A 15,439-nucleotide genomic window follows, 5' to 3' on the forward strand; every position below is an offset into this window, starting at 1 on the left:
TTGAAAAAAAAAGATCACTGGAAGATTTGGTGGAACCAAAGTCCACCATTAAAAAAAAAAAAAAAAGAGTAGGTAACACAAAAACCAAGAAAGCAAATAAATGAACAAAATCCGTTTATTTAGTGATGAGCTATGATGAAATCAAATAGCATTTTAGAAGAGCAACTAATCTCCTTTCTGTCTGCAGGTTTTGGGAAGCCTCCCTCTCCAACCTTTAATTTTGGAGTTACTGACATACTTCTGGGCTCTGGGACTCTCATTGGTGGATGACTTTGTCCCATCCAGAGCCAAGATTCCCCGTTACTTCCCTGAAGATGGAGTTCAAAAAACTTCTGTGAGCAAGATCTGAGGCACAGGACACTTCCACCAGCTCCTGCTCTCACTCAATGTGCTGAGAGACAGAAGAGTAGAAGAATTCAGAATGCTCTGGAAGACACTTTCCAGTCTATGGCCTCAAACAAATGGAGAGCTTTTTAAAATATTTGAGTGACAACGGGAAAATGAATAGAAGTAGAATTATTTCCAGCTGCGACAAAAATGTTACCTTCAACCCAAAAGGGATCTCCTGTGTTATTCCCCTTCCGTGACTCATCAGGTATGTTGGGACCAAGTCAAATCTTTGTCAAAATCCTGGAAGTCGCTTCCAGGGAAGGTGACTTTTCACTTTTCATTCTGGTAGCCAGCATGTCTCTTCTTGGTGCCAATTGTTTCCTTTGCTTCTTAGTTTGCATCTTTGCTTTCCCTTTGGATACAAAAACATTCTTAGTTCAAGAGGAGGCCTCCAAAAATTGGTGGCTGGGGAGTTTATTGTAATCTGAGGTGGAAGTCCTCCTAAGACTGAGCTTACACTCTGCTTAGTAACCACCAGATGTCAGCAACTCATCTGATTTCAGTTCTTTAGCAAAGGGAAAGACAACCCATGACGAATGACAGCCTTCGGCTGACACCAGCTTTTTCTGTTTCAGGTGTAACTTCAGAAAGTTGTCTACTCTTAGGGAAAGTGCTAATGGCTCAAGCAGGATCCCAGTCTGAGGATGAAGAAGCCACTCAAGCACACTCAGGTGATGGAATTCCGGGGCTAACACTTAATTTGATTTTCCTTGGTCAGCACCATTTACAGATAGCAAAGAAGTTTGTCAGGGAATTAGAGAAGATTCATTGGGAGGATTTTTAAGGCCCAAGGCAACTAAATAGATAAGTTTGCTTTTAAATTTTCTTTTTTAAAGAATCCTGCTAGACTCTTAAGAAAAACTCCGTAAGAAGGAAAAGAGAAGTCTGAAAGTGCAAACGTTATTTAAAGAGGGGGCTACAGCAGAAACTAGCACAGTATTGTAAAGCAACTATACTCCAATAAAACTTAACTTAAAAAAAATTAAGGGGCCATAAATAAGGTATCCAAAGGGCAAAAGGTACTTAGGATCAGCTACTGTGATGGTTATTTATTTTGCAAAACCAGGTAAAGCAGCTCTCAGTACAATAAAGTGTGAGACAAAATACCCTGGGTGAATTAAAAGTCAATATAGCTAAAACTGCCTCTAGTTTTGTGGAGGAGGCCTGTGCATTAGTTCCTGGGTTTCACAGACACTGCATAATGTGCTCTTCGGTAAGCCAAGCCCAGGGTGTCAATGCAGTAAGATGACATTTATTAAAAGCTCTCAGATTCCCAAGACCCTAGTGGCAATGATTCTTAGACAACTTCCAATGTATCTTCTCCCACTCTTCACCTTCATTCTTCTTGTTCCTGCTATTGATTCTGTACTTCAAGGTCAAATCACTCCATTGTCAGGCTAGTCTCTGCATGGCAGGAACTGTGAGAGGAAGGGTCAGGTGTCCCCTGTCACAAGTCTCCCAGTGTGAAGGCTGGTACCAGAAAATTAAAATCTGCCACCGTACCCGGAAGCCTGGCCTTCAGGCTGGGGCAGGGGTCTTGCGGAGGCTTTGCAAACAACTCCCTCTCCATGGCCAAATTTAGGATCGGGCATGGAGCGGGTGTTAAAACCACCCATTGACAAAACAGGGCACAACCCACCTCTCCAATGTGCTCCCACCGCCCACTTCCCATCAACCTTACCTCAATCTCCCACACATGCCACAACTTTCCTTCCTTTGACCTTCACTTGTAGTACCCTCTACACTCACTCCCCTGGAATTTCCTTCCAACTCATTTAAACTCAACTGATGTTTCAAACGCTACCTCCTCCCTAAAGTTTTTCCCTATGTCTTTTGTCTTGCAAAAAACCTCTGTACCCATTTACCCATTAAAGAATAACTGTTTACACCAATTCCCAGCCCCTGGCAACCGCCATTCTTTCTGTCTATATAGATTGGACACCCCTAAGTATCTGTGTGAGTGGGATGGTAGTGTATTTTTCTTTTTGAGACTGGCTTTATTTCACTTAGCATAATATCTTCAAGGTTCATGCATTTTACAGCCTGTGTCAAAATTTCCTTCCTGTTTAAAGCTGAATACATTGTAATTTATAAATATATCACATTTTACAAGTTGAAAACAAACAAACAAAAAACCCCTCCCGTGCAATGTCATTTCATACCTCTTCTTTCCTAAGTACTGTGGTAGAAGATCTTTAGTTCTCCTAATTAATAATCAAATATTCTATTAGTAATTGCATAGATATAATTCTATACCAATAATATGTATCATATATGATACATATTATATCATATTGCCATCTATATTATGTAAACCTATTTCTTCTATATTTTCTTCCGAAATAGATCTTACATTTCTTGAAATTTAAAAATAATTTTTAGGGAATTCCCTGGCGGTCCAGCGGTTAGGACTCCGCGCTTTCACTGCTGAGGGCCCGGGTTTGATCCCCGGTTGGGGAACTCAGATCCCACAAGCCTCACAGCAAGGCCAAAAAATAATAATAATAATTCTTAGCCAAGTATTTTACAAATGGTAGGATGCCTGAAGATACCTGTTACTTGAAAGTTTATGCTCTAACTTGCAGAGTACATGTCCTCGGAAGTAAGTTTTTAAGATAAAGGAGAAGTAGAGCCTGGAGCCCTGGCTCCATTTGAGATCCTTAAATGAAGAAAGGCCCAAAGGAGTGTAGGTGGTTGTCTCCAACCCCTTTCTCTGAAGGCTGTGGTTCCTCTAGACAATGAGGAATGTCAAGCCTCAATTCCCTGAGGGTAATTTGATCAGCTAATTATATGCAAAGACTCAGATCCCTAAAAGAAGGCTTGACTTTGTTGTCACCTGGGAAATGTCAACAAATGACGTTATCTCCTTCTGAGCAACCATTGTGGCTCCTGGTTGGGCAAAGAGGGTCAACAGGGAAGCCAGGTGAGTCAGGGGCCCTCAGGGTCACCAGGGACTGGGATGGGTGTGGCACGTAATGACAATGACCTTCTCCCTATAACTGTTTTTCTCGCTGAAATTTTAAACATTCATCATGGTTCTTTTACAAGGAGAATCTTGAAAATCACCTTTCCATTGTCTAACTTGGAAACAGAGAAGAGCTGTGCTAAAGCTTTGATGGGCATTTGTAGTATCATGACATTGCTTTTGCTGGTTAGACTAAGGCCACATCCAAAGCGAGTGGTGTGGAATGGGGGCTGCCCCTTGTCTGCCTCCTGCTAGATTAGGCTGAGGTTGGATGAAAGGCAGGCAGTGTGGTCGGTGAAGTCCATTATGATCATTTATTCCTCCGTTTAGCCAGTGCTTGCTGTGGGCTAAGTGCTTTACATCCATTCCCTTATTTAATCCTCACCACAACTCTTGAGGACTTATTATATCTATATTATAGAAAAGGGAGTTGAAGCTCAGAGAGGTAAGGAAAGTTGCCCTGTGTCACACAGCTAATAAAGGGCAGGACTGGGTTTAAACCCAGGTGTCAGTTACCTTGGATTCTAGTCCTGATTTTGTGACTTAGAAAGAACAACTCAAAAAACTTGTTTGAGCCTCTGTGTCCTCTTCTAAATATGAGGCGGCTGGGCTAGATGGTCTAGAACTACTCTGTCCAATAAGGTGGTTACTTGTCACATGTGGCTTTTGAGCACTTGATGTGGCTGGCCTGAATTGAGAATGGTTGTAAGTGTACAATACATACTGAATTTCAAAGACTAGAAAGAAGAATGTGAGCTATCCCACTAGTATTTTAAATATTGATTACATTTTAATCAATATTACATTTTATATAAATGATAATTTATATACATATTGCATATATATGTTTAAATAAACTATATTATTAAAAATCATTTTACCTGTTTATTTTTACTTTAAAAAATATGGCTAGTAGAACATTTAAAGTTACATGCGTGGCTCACATTATTTTTCTATGGAAGGGTGCTTTCTAGATTTTTTCTAATAGATTGTCTCTAGAGGACATGTGTCTCAAGAATTGATACAGTAAGTCCCCTATATATGAATGAGTTCTGTTCCAAGAGCGTGTTCCTGAGTCCAATTTGTTCGTAAGTCCATCAAAGTCAGACTAGGTACCCAACTAACACAATTGGATATATAGTACTGTACTGTAATAGGTTTAAAATACTTTTCACACCAATAATACATAAAAAACAAATGTAAAAAATAAAGAAAACATTTTTAATCTTACAGTACAATACCTTGAAAAGTACAGTAGTGCAGTAGTACAACAGCTGGTGCTTCTTAGCAGTACCAGCTATATCACTGGTGTTTTACGCTTGCTTCCAGACTTCCTGGGCTTGAAATAAAGATACTGTACTACTGTACTCTATACAGTACTGTACAGTAAAGTACACAAAAACACAGCCACTTGTAGAGGATGCACGTACGTGACAATATATGCCAGACATTTGAACTAACTTATGTGATTGGACATGTGAACGCACGTTCACATCTTTGAAGTTTGCAACTTGAAGGTTCATATGTAGGGGACTTACTACGTTTCTTTATGACTTGTCAGGTCTGGAGTTGGTGATGAGAGTAGGAACCAAGGCGGAGGGGGAAAGCTCAGACACTGCAAGAGCCACCCCTGGAAATGGCTCAAGCTTCACTATTGAGACCCAAACTGGTCACTCAACTTGGTTACAACAGACTTGTACTTGACAGCACATTGATGGAACAAACAAATACGAATGTAGTTTTGCATTTTTCAGCAAACACAACCACCATCACATTTACAGGTGCCAGGTGAAATTCTCGACCATGTACATAATTCTTTACCAAACGGACAATTTCATTTAATCCTCACAACAGGCCAATGGAAGTCAGTTCTACTATTATGCAGATTTTACGGATGATAAACTGAGGTTCAGAAAAGGTTAAGTAACCTGCCCAAGACCATAGAGCTAGTTAGTGATAAGTGTATCTGACTCAAAAGCTTAATTTGTAATTGTTAGGTAATATCACCTAATCCAAGTGGTCTCACGTTCTCCAGTTGTAACCAGGTGGAAAGTAGAAAAAAGCATCTGCTTTGTGGAAATGATATTGGTACTGGAGGAACCTCTAGAAGGTCCCTGATTCTGCTCAGGGGTTATTTATTGGGTTGGCCACAAAGTTTGAGTTTTCCCAGAAGATGTTATGGAAAACAATACGGAAAACCCGAACGAACTTTTTGGCCAACCCAATATACACCTTGAAGGGCTTGTCCATCATTATCTACCCCTCAGGCAGAAGTGCTCCACTGGGCTCTGCATCCCAGCAGTTTGGAGAGTTCTAGGTTCTTCAGCTGAAGACAAACAGCAGCGAGGCAAATAGAATTATTTACCATGCACAAAACTCTACCAAGAAGTTGGGTGAAAACTGGGAGGTTTGTCTCTACTATCCAACCATTTCCAAAAGTTCAGGTTGGGCAATTTAGAGACTGGATTTTTAAATTTCCTTCCAAATGTGTGATGCTGTATGTATCAGTCAAGTTCCAATCAGGAAAGAGAATCTACAGAATAATTTAAACATGAAAGAGTTAATATAAAAATTAACTGTAACAGTGTTGGCTAGGAATAAGTAAAGAGCACTGTAAGATATAGGCATAGCAGATATAAGGAGCAGCTATTACACCCAGGACTGAGACAGAAGCCCACGGAAGATCACCTCCCCACTACTGCCCCTTCCTGCCACCCTCCCTCAAGTCATTGAGGGACATTGTTGGAGAACGGCCCACTGGATGTGGCTATGGCCCAATGGATGGAAGAGGAGTAGCTGCATCAATGGAATTTGCTGGATATTTGCCCTGTGGAACTTGTAAATCTGTTTTCTAGGATGCAGGGGAAGTTGTGCAAGAAGTGGAGTCTCTCTGAAGGCACTTAGTATGAAATTATCTGGTACTGGGGAAGCTTCTGGATGTGAAGTATGACCGGCTGCCATGCACTGAAGGAACTGGATGCTTGAGAAGCCACCTGTACTTCAGCAGCTGGCTGCTAGAAAAGCTGCCTGTACTGCAGGAGTCTGGCACTGAAGAAACTGCCCACCCAGCAGGAACTGTGTGCTGGGAAAGCCACATGTGCTGTAAGACCCTGGTGCTGGAGGAGGTGTCTGTACCACAGGAACTGGCTACTGGGGAAACCCTGCATGTGCAGAAGTGGGACAATGGAGAAGATGCTGGTGCCGCAGGAGCCTGCTGAACCAGAACACCAGAACCGGGATGGAAGTCCTCTTCCTACTGCAGTGCCTCTCTAGTGCTCTCTCCTGACAAGGCTTAACATTGTGACAGCTGGTGAAGGAAAAAAAATATTTAAAGGGCCCAGATCTATTTTTTGCAGAGCAGGCAGTGAAGGATGAATTTGGAGCTGAGAGGCAATAAATTGATAAATGGTATATTATAGAAGTAAGGTTTTTAAACTCTAGCATACTTAAGCAATACCTGGGGAGTACTTGTGAAAACTTCAGAGTCCTGCAGACCCCCATCCTGGATTAGTGGATCTAAGTTTGACTCTGAACTTTGTAGGCATTCTATCATTTTAATGGGTGATCTGCTACCATCAATATTCACTTGGATTATTGCAGTACCCTATTAACTGATGGCCCTGGTATCATCTATTTTTCACACAACAGCCAAGTGTGAAATATAAGTTACAATATAAGTTGGAATTAAAATGTAAGTTAGAATATGTCACTCAGTTACTCAAAATCCTCCAGTGGGTCCCCATCACACTAGCGCAAAAGCTCAAGTCCCTACTGAGAGAGACTTGAATGATTTGGGTCCCTACTACCTCCCTCCTCCTACTCACTCCCCCGTTCACTCTACCCAGGCCACACTGGCCTTCTTGTTGGAACTTGAACATCTCAGGCACACTCTAACCTCAGGACTTGTTCTACTGTAGTTCCTTTTTCCTGGTCGGCTCTCCTCCCAGACTTCTGCCTTCTGGTCTTTGCTCAGATGACACATTTTCAACTAACTCTTCTCTTCCCTGACCCCTTTATTGCAAATTATAGCCCTCTTTCCACCCCTTCATCTAGGGTACTCCCTCTCCTCCTTCCCTGGTTGTTTTTCTCCATATCACTTATCACCGTCTAACTAAATATATTCCACTTATTTATTTTGTTTGTTTTTAGTCTTGTCCACTGGAAGGTAAACTCCATGAGAAAAATAACTTTTATCTGCTTTCTTCACTGCTGTACTCTCCAGGGTCTGGAAAGATGCCTTGGACAATAAGGGCTCAGTGAAGATTTCTTGAACGAATGAACGCAGACTACGCTTTGAGAAACTTGTTTATAGAGCATATAGATTGTGAAGTTGTTGTACTAATGGGCAGCCGAGGTCCTCAACAGTTCTCAAACTTTTCAAAAGCTTCACATATCTAAACTCTAACCTGGACCTTTTAAAGGAGCTGCCCTTTATGAAAAAAGAGCCTTCTAGAGCAGTGTGGATGCAATGGATAAAGAGAGCACTCCTGCACCTCTTCAGATGGCTGGAAAAGCAGCCCAGTTCATTGAAAGAGCACGTGAAGTTTCAGAGCGGGAAAACTGTAATTACTTAAAATGACTATTTTTGAGAGAAGTCTATATCCTTAGTCATGTTGCTTCTGGAAAGCTTCTGGAGGCCTCAGTATTTAGAAGACAAGGCTTCAGATACAAATAGAGCAGGTCTGCCTGGCTTTTTCCCAGGGCCAACTTTTCTTGTTCTTGGAGGAACGAAGCCTGAAGCACTTCCTTCAGGCTCTGGAACTTTTCCTCCATCACCATCTGGATCAAACCTCTCCTGCCTGCTCTTAACACTGAAGGACTGAGTGAATTCCAAGTGGATGGATTATGTAAGAAGATGGCAAAGGAAGACCAAGAAGTAGATCTTGAGAATCAAGTTGGACTCTGCAAAATGGGTTAGATGCAAAAAAATAGGCTTGACACATCATATATACATGCAATTGGCAGGCCAACAGTCTATAAGTCTTTAGACGTATTTTTAAGATGGAATTTGACAGAAAAACACCATCTTGTTATTGTCAGAAGACAGAGAAAAAATGAGACAATTCGAGTTAATTTGCAGTTGTTGGGGTTAGTAGTCTATTTACGGAATCCAGACAATTTAATTCTATTATGACTGCTTCACCTAATGTTAATACTTGCTAACAAGGCATCGGCCACGTACATGTTATAATATTCTGCTGTTGAGATGAATCCTCTTCTGAGTATAGGCACGATCACCTGAAAATATTCTGCTTTGTAAGTCCATGAAAGGCTGGAAAATGTATTCCTTCTTCCAAGAGTTGTCAACTCACCAAAGTTTGGAAGGTGCATTGGGTCCTGAGATGTTCAAATAGGAAACTCACCACCAATCATCATTAGCTTTTTAAAAATTATCACTTGCTCATCATTTTGTCTCCAATATTTCTAGGATGACAATGAGAGAAGCCAAATTAGACTAGTAAGAACAGTTTAAAGAAGCTAATTAACCGCCTGGTGTCCCTAAGAACCGTGAGACAAGAAGAATGAAAAGGTGTAGGTTCACTGCCTCCCCTACCCAGTGCCCTTTAACAGTGATCTTTTGGTTTATTTCACTTGCTTATATTGGTAATATACGTGCTCTCCAAATTGCCAAATCCAATGGCCAATTCTCAGTCCATATCACACTCTAGCAGCAGCAGTTGACAGGATTGGGCACTCCCATCAATTTGCAAAGTTTTCCTCACCTGGCCTGGCTACTCCTCTCTTCTGGTTATTGATTTATTTCACTGGCTTTTCCCTCCCAGTCTCCTTTGCTGTTTGCTCCTCACCTCTGCAAGATCTTCCAACTGGAAGGCCCAAGGATTTAGTCCAAAGATCTCATCCCTGTTGTATCAATAGCTAATCACCACCAAGATAACCTCATTCAGGGTCATGATTTTAAATACCACCTATCTTCTCCAAACTTCCAAATTCATATCTAATTCCTAGACTGTTCCCTGAACTCAGATAATATACAACTTTTTACTTGCACACTTACTTTGATGTCTGAGAGGTATCTCAAACTTAATGTACCCCCAAATAAGTCCCTGATTTCTACACTCCCTCAAAAAAATCTCCTTGTAGTTTTTCCATCCTAGTTAATGGTAATCCCCTCTTTCTAGTTGCTCAAAGCTGAAAAGGGTCCCCCTTGACCCTTTCTCTCACACCCCATTATTTGATCCATCAGCAAAATCCCGTGGGTTCCAAATAGATCACTTGCCCCCCAAATATAGTCTCAGGACAGTAGTTGTAGTGAACCTTTTAACAGATATGTCACATCTCCGCTAAAAACCTTCCAGTGGCTTTCCATCTCACTGGGCAACAGCCAGAGTTTTGCAGTGGCCCTCAAGGTTCTATGTAGTCTAATCTCATCCTGGGAAACTCTCTAGCCTAATCTCCACCACTGTCTTCCTCTAGTAAACCCTGGACTTCCTCAGACACACCAGTCACACTCCAATCTCTGGGCTTTTGCTTTTGTTGCACATTCAGCCCTAGAAAGTTCTTCTTCCAAATAATTTGATAGCTTGTTTCCTCACTTCTTTCAAGGTCTCTGCTCAAGGACCTTACCTGTGAGGTCTTCCCTGACCGCCCTAAAAGATAGCAGTCTGTCTTAGCCAGGTTCTTCTATGTAAGGCAGGAATAATTATAAATAATAATGCAACCTACACGTGATGCTTACCACTACTCCCCTTCCCATCACTGTGTGTCCCCCTCACACTACTCAATTTTCTCCTCATATTGGTTTGTCTCACTTGCTATCTGACATCATACGTATTTGCTTGTCTGCTTATCGTCTGTCTCCCTAAACTGAAATATAAGTGCCACAAGAGTAAAAGAAATTTGTTGATTGCGTTCATCGCTATTTTCCAGTTGCCTAGCATATCGCCGGCACAAAGTAAGTGCCCGATGAGCATCTGTTGACTAAGTGAATATATAAACAGAAAGAGAGCAGTTGCTGATAGATAAGGACATGCATAAAGAACGACACTGCTACATACTGAATGTTTGTGTCCCTCCAAGCCTAGCTCGCAATGTGATGATACTTGGAAGTGGGCCCTCCGGGAGGTGATTAGGTCATGAGGGCTGAGCTCCCATGGTGGGTTAGTGCCCATTATTGAAGAGACCCCAGGATGCTCCCTCACCCCTTCCTCCATGTGAGGACACAGGGAGAAGATGGCTGTCTATGAATCAGGAAGTGGGTTCTCACCAGACCCTGAATCTGATCTTGGACTTCCCAGCCTCCAGAACTGTGAGAAATAAGGTCCTGTTATTTATGAGTCACTCAGTCTATGGTACTCTGTTAATGCAGCCTGAATGGACAGAGGCAGGCGCTGTGAATTTAGGAGGGTTAGGAAGAGATGGATGCCTTCAAGAGAACAAATTCACGAGGGAGGTGATAGCACGTCTCTCCTTGGAGAACTGCAGCCACAGGCAGGGGGCCGAGGGTTTCCTGTCCTATTCCCTTTGGACCTGTGTTTAACTCTTTTGGTCACTATGAGCTGTCTGCTTTGGACATGATATTTAAGCTTGCTAAGTCTCAGTTTTTCTCAACATGAGGATAATAATAGAACCTACCTTAGGATTCTTACGAAGAAAACTATGTTAAAAACACTTAGCATGGTGCCTGGGCATAGTAAGTGCTCAATAAATGTGACAATTATTTTCGTTGTCTAAAGTAAGACTTTGGTGGGATATACCCTCAAAAATCAGTAATGGCTAGCCCGAGGCTTGGGATTGTGGATGATTTCTATTTTCTTCTTTTGGTTTCTATTTCACCATTTTTCTACAATGAATAAGTATTATTTACTACATGAAAACAAATGAGAGTTATTGTTTTTTTAAAAAAAGTTAGACCAATGCAGCTGTGTTTCACTGGGGTTGGGTCAAGTGGACCAGTTTGAATGGGTCTGATGGTCTCCTCAGTTTCTTATCAGCCTTTTTATTCTGCTATTTCTAAACCGAAGGTCAGCAGGTAAGAGCCAGTGTTCTGAGGGCAAGGGTGGGAGATAGCAAGAGTGAGAGGTGATGGGAAGAGGCAGAGAGCTTAGACAACCAAAGACGTCCAGCTGCTGCTGTGAGGAACCTCTGAGCCGCCTTTCCATTTCATGGCTTGGGATGAGGGTAACTTTAGGGACCCTGTGCTGGGAAGAAAGAAAACACAAATCAATTCCACGATCTGAAAATCTGCTCTTGAGAGAAGCTGGATTCAAATGTGTTGAAGCTAAAAATTCTCTTGAGGGACACTATCTAATAGAAATAGAATATGGGTTCTGTGCAATTTTAAATCTTCTAGTAGTCACGATTTAAAAGAAAAAAAAGCGACATTAATTTTAATAATATATTTTATTTAACCCAATGCATATATTCAAATTATCATTTCAATATGTAGTTGGTACAAAAAGATTGTGAATGAGGTGGTTCACATTCCTTTTGCTTTTTGTACCAAGCCTTCAACATTCAGTGTGTATTTTACATTTACAGGACATCTCAATTCAGGCTAGTCACCTTTCAAATGCTCAACAGCCCCTGGGGACAGTGCCCACGGTCCTGGAGAGCGCAGCTCTAGACCACGCCATTGCCACTCCAGGAATGGAGGTTCCTGAGAGTCAGCCAAAGCTTTCTCTTTCTTCTCTTCTATCTTATCTCTATTTCTTCTCAAAGGTCCTCAGATGTGACTGGCCATTTCCTGCTAGGATCATTCTCTGATGTTGCCAACCTTTCCCAGAAAAAGAGTGTTTCCTGGAAAAGATAGGCCCTATTGAGAAATACAGAGGGGCAGGCAGTGAGCCATCTAGAGGGCATTCTGCGTCACTCTGCGCTGTTGGAGTCTCTGAGGATATTGTACAGCACAGCTGGTAGCCAGCACAGCTGGCTTGACGAACCCTCAAGGTTAGCAGAAGGCCTGGGAAGAGCTAGGCAGGGAGACGTGTTGTGTGGTTCGACTACCTGGCTGAGAAGGTGACCTTCACGAGCTTTTCCTACCAACACGGCCCCCTCGCACCCTCTCCCCATGCCCAGCCTCCATCCCTACATGACGTGCGGTAGCCCCTGTGTTCCTTTTCTCCCAACTAAAGGGAATTCAAGATAAAGAAACATGTTTACCTTGCCTGGGGGGCTCAAGTAGCACATTTGTCAGTGCTGGAGCTGGGGTTTGAACGTGACTAGCTAGTTCATTTGTCACAGAGGTGTATTTATCTGTGTTTGGAAGATTTAATTTTTCCCGGTGAAGAACTGTATAAATAGGTCTAATGAGCCTTGAGGGCTCTCATTTGCTTTCCGAGTTTCCAGCAAGCTGGGAAATCTCCGAGCACACTTGCCTCTTGGGGTTCTGTGCTGCCCACCATGAGGGGGAAGGGGCGAAGGGCAGAGCCCTTCTCATCCTGCAGGGTGCTCGTGGCTGCTGGAAGCCCAAGTTTTCCCATTCAAGGGCTTACGTTTTGGGATGTTCAGTTAAGACAATTTTTTTTCTTTATACTTATGATAATCTGCATAATCTTTTGTTTGTGTGGCTGGCAAAGAGCTCTCCAGATAAAAGAGAAAAGGGCAGAGTTAATATATACGAATAGAAGAGTAACATTGGGGAGGTGAGTGCTCGGGAGGAGATCTGCCTTTGCATCGGGGCAGCGTCTGCCAGGAGCTCTCCTAGTTTCTTTCTTTGTTTTTTGCGTTTTTTCTGTTTTGTTTTGCTTTTAAAATTTTATTTATTTATTTACTTATTTATTTATCGGCCAGGCCACGCCACACAGCTTGCGGGATCTTAGGTCCCGCACCAGGGATCGAACCCAGGCCCGTCACAGTGAAAGCGCTGAGTCCTAACCACTGGACCGCCAGGGGATTCCCTCTTTCTTTGTTTTATTGAGGGAGTTTCTAATTAAGGGCCAGTGTTAGTTCCAGCAGTATGTGTGCGTATGTGCGTGTATGGGGGGTGGGGCAAGGGTAGAGAGAATGAGGAGAGGGAAGTGAGTCTGTGATACAGAAGGCCTGGGAGACAGACAGGAGGGGGAGGGGAAGGGGAAAGAGGATTTAAAAAAAAAACTGATAACAAAAAGGAAGATAATGAGGAAAGGAGAAGAGAGTGAGAAGATGGAGGGAGGGCAAAGTGGGGATTCAGAGAGAATATCATCAATGTGATTGCTGGGAAAGCCCCAGAAATCATCTTTTTTGTCTTATAGCTGAGGAAACACAGGAGAGAAAGGGGAAGCCACAAAGGGTCACTGGCTGAGCCAAGGGTCTGTCCATGACTCTGTCCTCTGTGGTTCCCCCAGGAGGACAAGAAAAGAGAGACATATACAGGGGATTTTGGGAGACCTTTGTGGGCTCCCCTTTCAAATCATGAGTCACCATTGCTCATCTTTTGTAGAGAAAAAGAGGCACTTCCCCTCCCTCCCTGCACCAGCCACTTCTTTGTAAACAAGCATTCTCTGTTCTGGTCTAAGTTTCCAAATCACTTGGGTGAGATGGAGAAAGCAGAAACCCTAGACCATATTTGCATTAAAGACTCGGCTGATTCGTATTTACCCTGTGTTGACTCCTCTGGAGGGTGTCCATGATTGTTTCTTAGCTTCTTCACGTTAGTTGAACATACTTTGAGAATATTTCTACAACACACACACACACTGGGTAGGAGTCAAGAGGTACGGGTTCTAATCCCAGCTCTGCCAGGAGGTTGCGAACCCTTTCACTCCTTGCCTCAGTTTTCTCTCCTGAGGAATGGCCAGGTTGACCTGCTGACCTCTGAAGTCCCTTTGGCTTCCCTATCCACTGACGGCAGAGGCAGACTGGTTGGGGGAAAGAGAGTGGGGCTTTGGGCTGGTTTATTAGCTGGGTGACTAGACAATCTTTAAATTCTCTCTGACCCCTTTTCCCCCATTTGTTTAACAACAATATGGCTAATCATTTCTACTTCATAGAATTGTTGTGAGGTTGAGATAATGTATTTAAGGACGTGGCCAGTAAAGTCTTGGTGTATTATAGGGCAGGTGGCTTAGTTCTTTTTCATTTTTCTTGTTTGCTTGTTGTCTCTTTAATCCTCTGACTTTCAGGAGTTTGTGCAGAAGTTGGCTCATGCTGGCTTTGTCAAAGCCAATTGCAGTCATTTCTTCCCAGTTCTGCATTCAGTCACGTGTCCAAGCTTGAAATCGGCCATGGTGGAAGTATTAACAGCATGGAAATAGGCAACTGTAAATAAAGGCACTTTGTTTTTTCCTTGACGAGACAGTTGTTAGATATTACTAGCACACCGCTGGACCTGACCTTGCTCTTTAATTTAGGTTTACTCTGATTTCTCTGGATTTTGAACATAGTATTCATTCATGCAGCAACTACTCTACATAAGGGCTATGGATAGGGTTGTCAGATAAAATACAGGGCACCAGTTAAATTTTAATTTTAGATAAACAGTGAATAATGTTTTCCTAGAAGTGTGTAGTACGCAACATGTGGGATATATACTTATACTAAAAAAAAATTAAAATTTAGCTGAATGTCCTATATTTTTATTTGCTAAATCTGTCAACCTTAGCTATGGAGAATCCAGTTATGCAAGATACCATTCCTGCATCATTGCTTATGACCTAGCAGGAGTGCCGACCTTATGAAATTTGAAATCAGGAGATTAACCTGGGTCTTTTGACACTCTGATCCTTTTCTTCATCATCATCACCATTTATCCTTTGTTTAATGTTCACGGAGCACTTATTGTATGCTAGGCATTATTCTAGGTTCTGGCGATTCAGCAGTAGACAAAGCACATGCATCTCTATTCTCACAGAGCTTCCCTCTGGTTTGGGAAAGACAATAAATAAGATAAAAAGGTAAAAGACATCATATATTAGATAGTGGTAGACAGTATATTAGATAGTACTGTGGAGACAGATAAACTAGGGAAGGGACCTGTAAGAGGTAAGGGAGCTCGCCTTTCTAAGAGAGTGTTCTCGGTAGAGGGAGTGGCAAGTACAAAGGCCCTGGACTGGGTGCTGGCCTATGCCAGGCCTGCGCTAGGCGCTTCACTTCCATGATCTCATTTAGTCTAAGCAGTGGCCCTGGGCAGCAGGTATTAATATCATT

General features: G+C 42.4%; 1 long non-coding RNA gene across 1 annotated transcript in view; it reads left to right on the forward strand.

Moving 5' to 3' along the window:
* Positions 1 to 219: 219 nt before the first annotated feature.
* Positions 220 to 15,439, forward strand: part of LOC137761506 (uncharacterized) — a 60,030-nt gene continuing 44,810 nt past the window's right edge. Inside the window, exons 1-2 of the long non-coding RNA XR_011073425.1 lie at positions 220 to 595; positions 966 to 1,061. This is a non-coding gene — a long non-coding RNA (uncharacterized lncRNA). The remainder of the gene's footprint in view (positions 596 to 965; positions 1,062 to 15,439) is intronic.

The sequence above is a fragment of the Eschrichtius robustus genome, chromosome 3, assembly GCF_028021215.1.
Source record: "Eschrichtius robustus isolate mEscRob2 chromosome 3, mEscRob2.pri, whole genome shotgun sequence".
Classification (NCBI taxonomy): Eukaryota; Metazoa; Chordata; class Mammalia; order Artiodactyla; family Eschrichtiidae; genus Eschrichtius; species Eschrichtius robustus.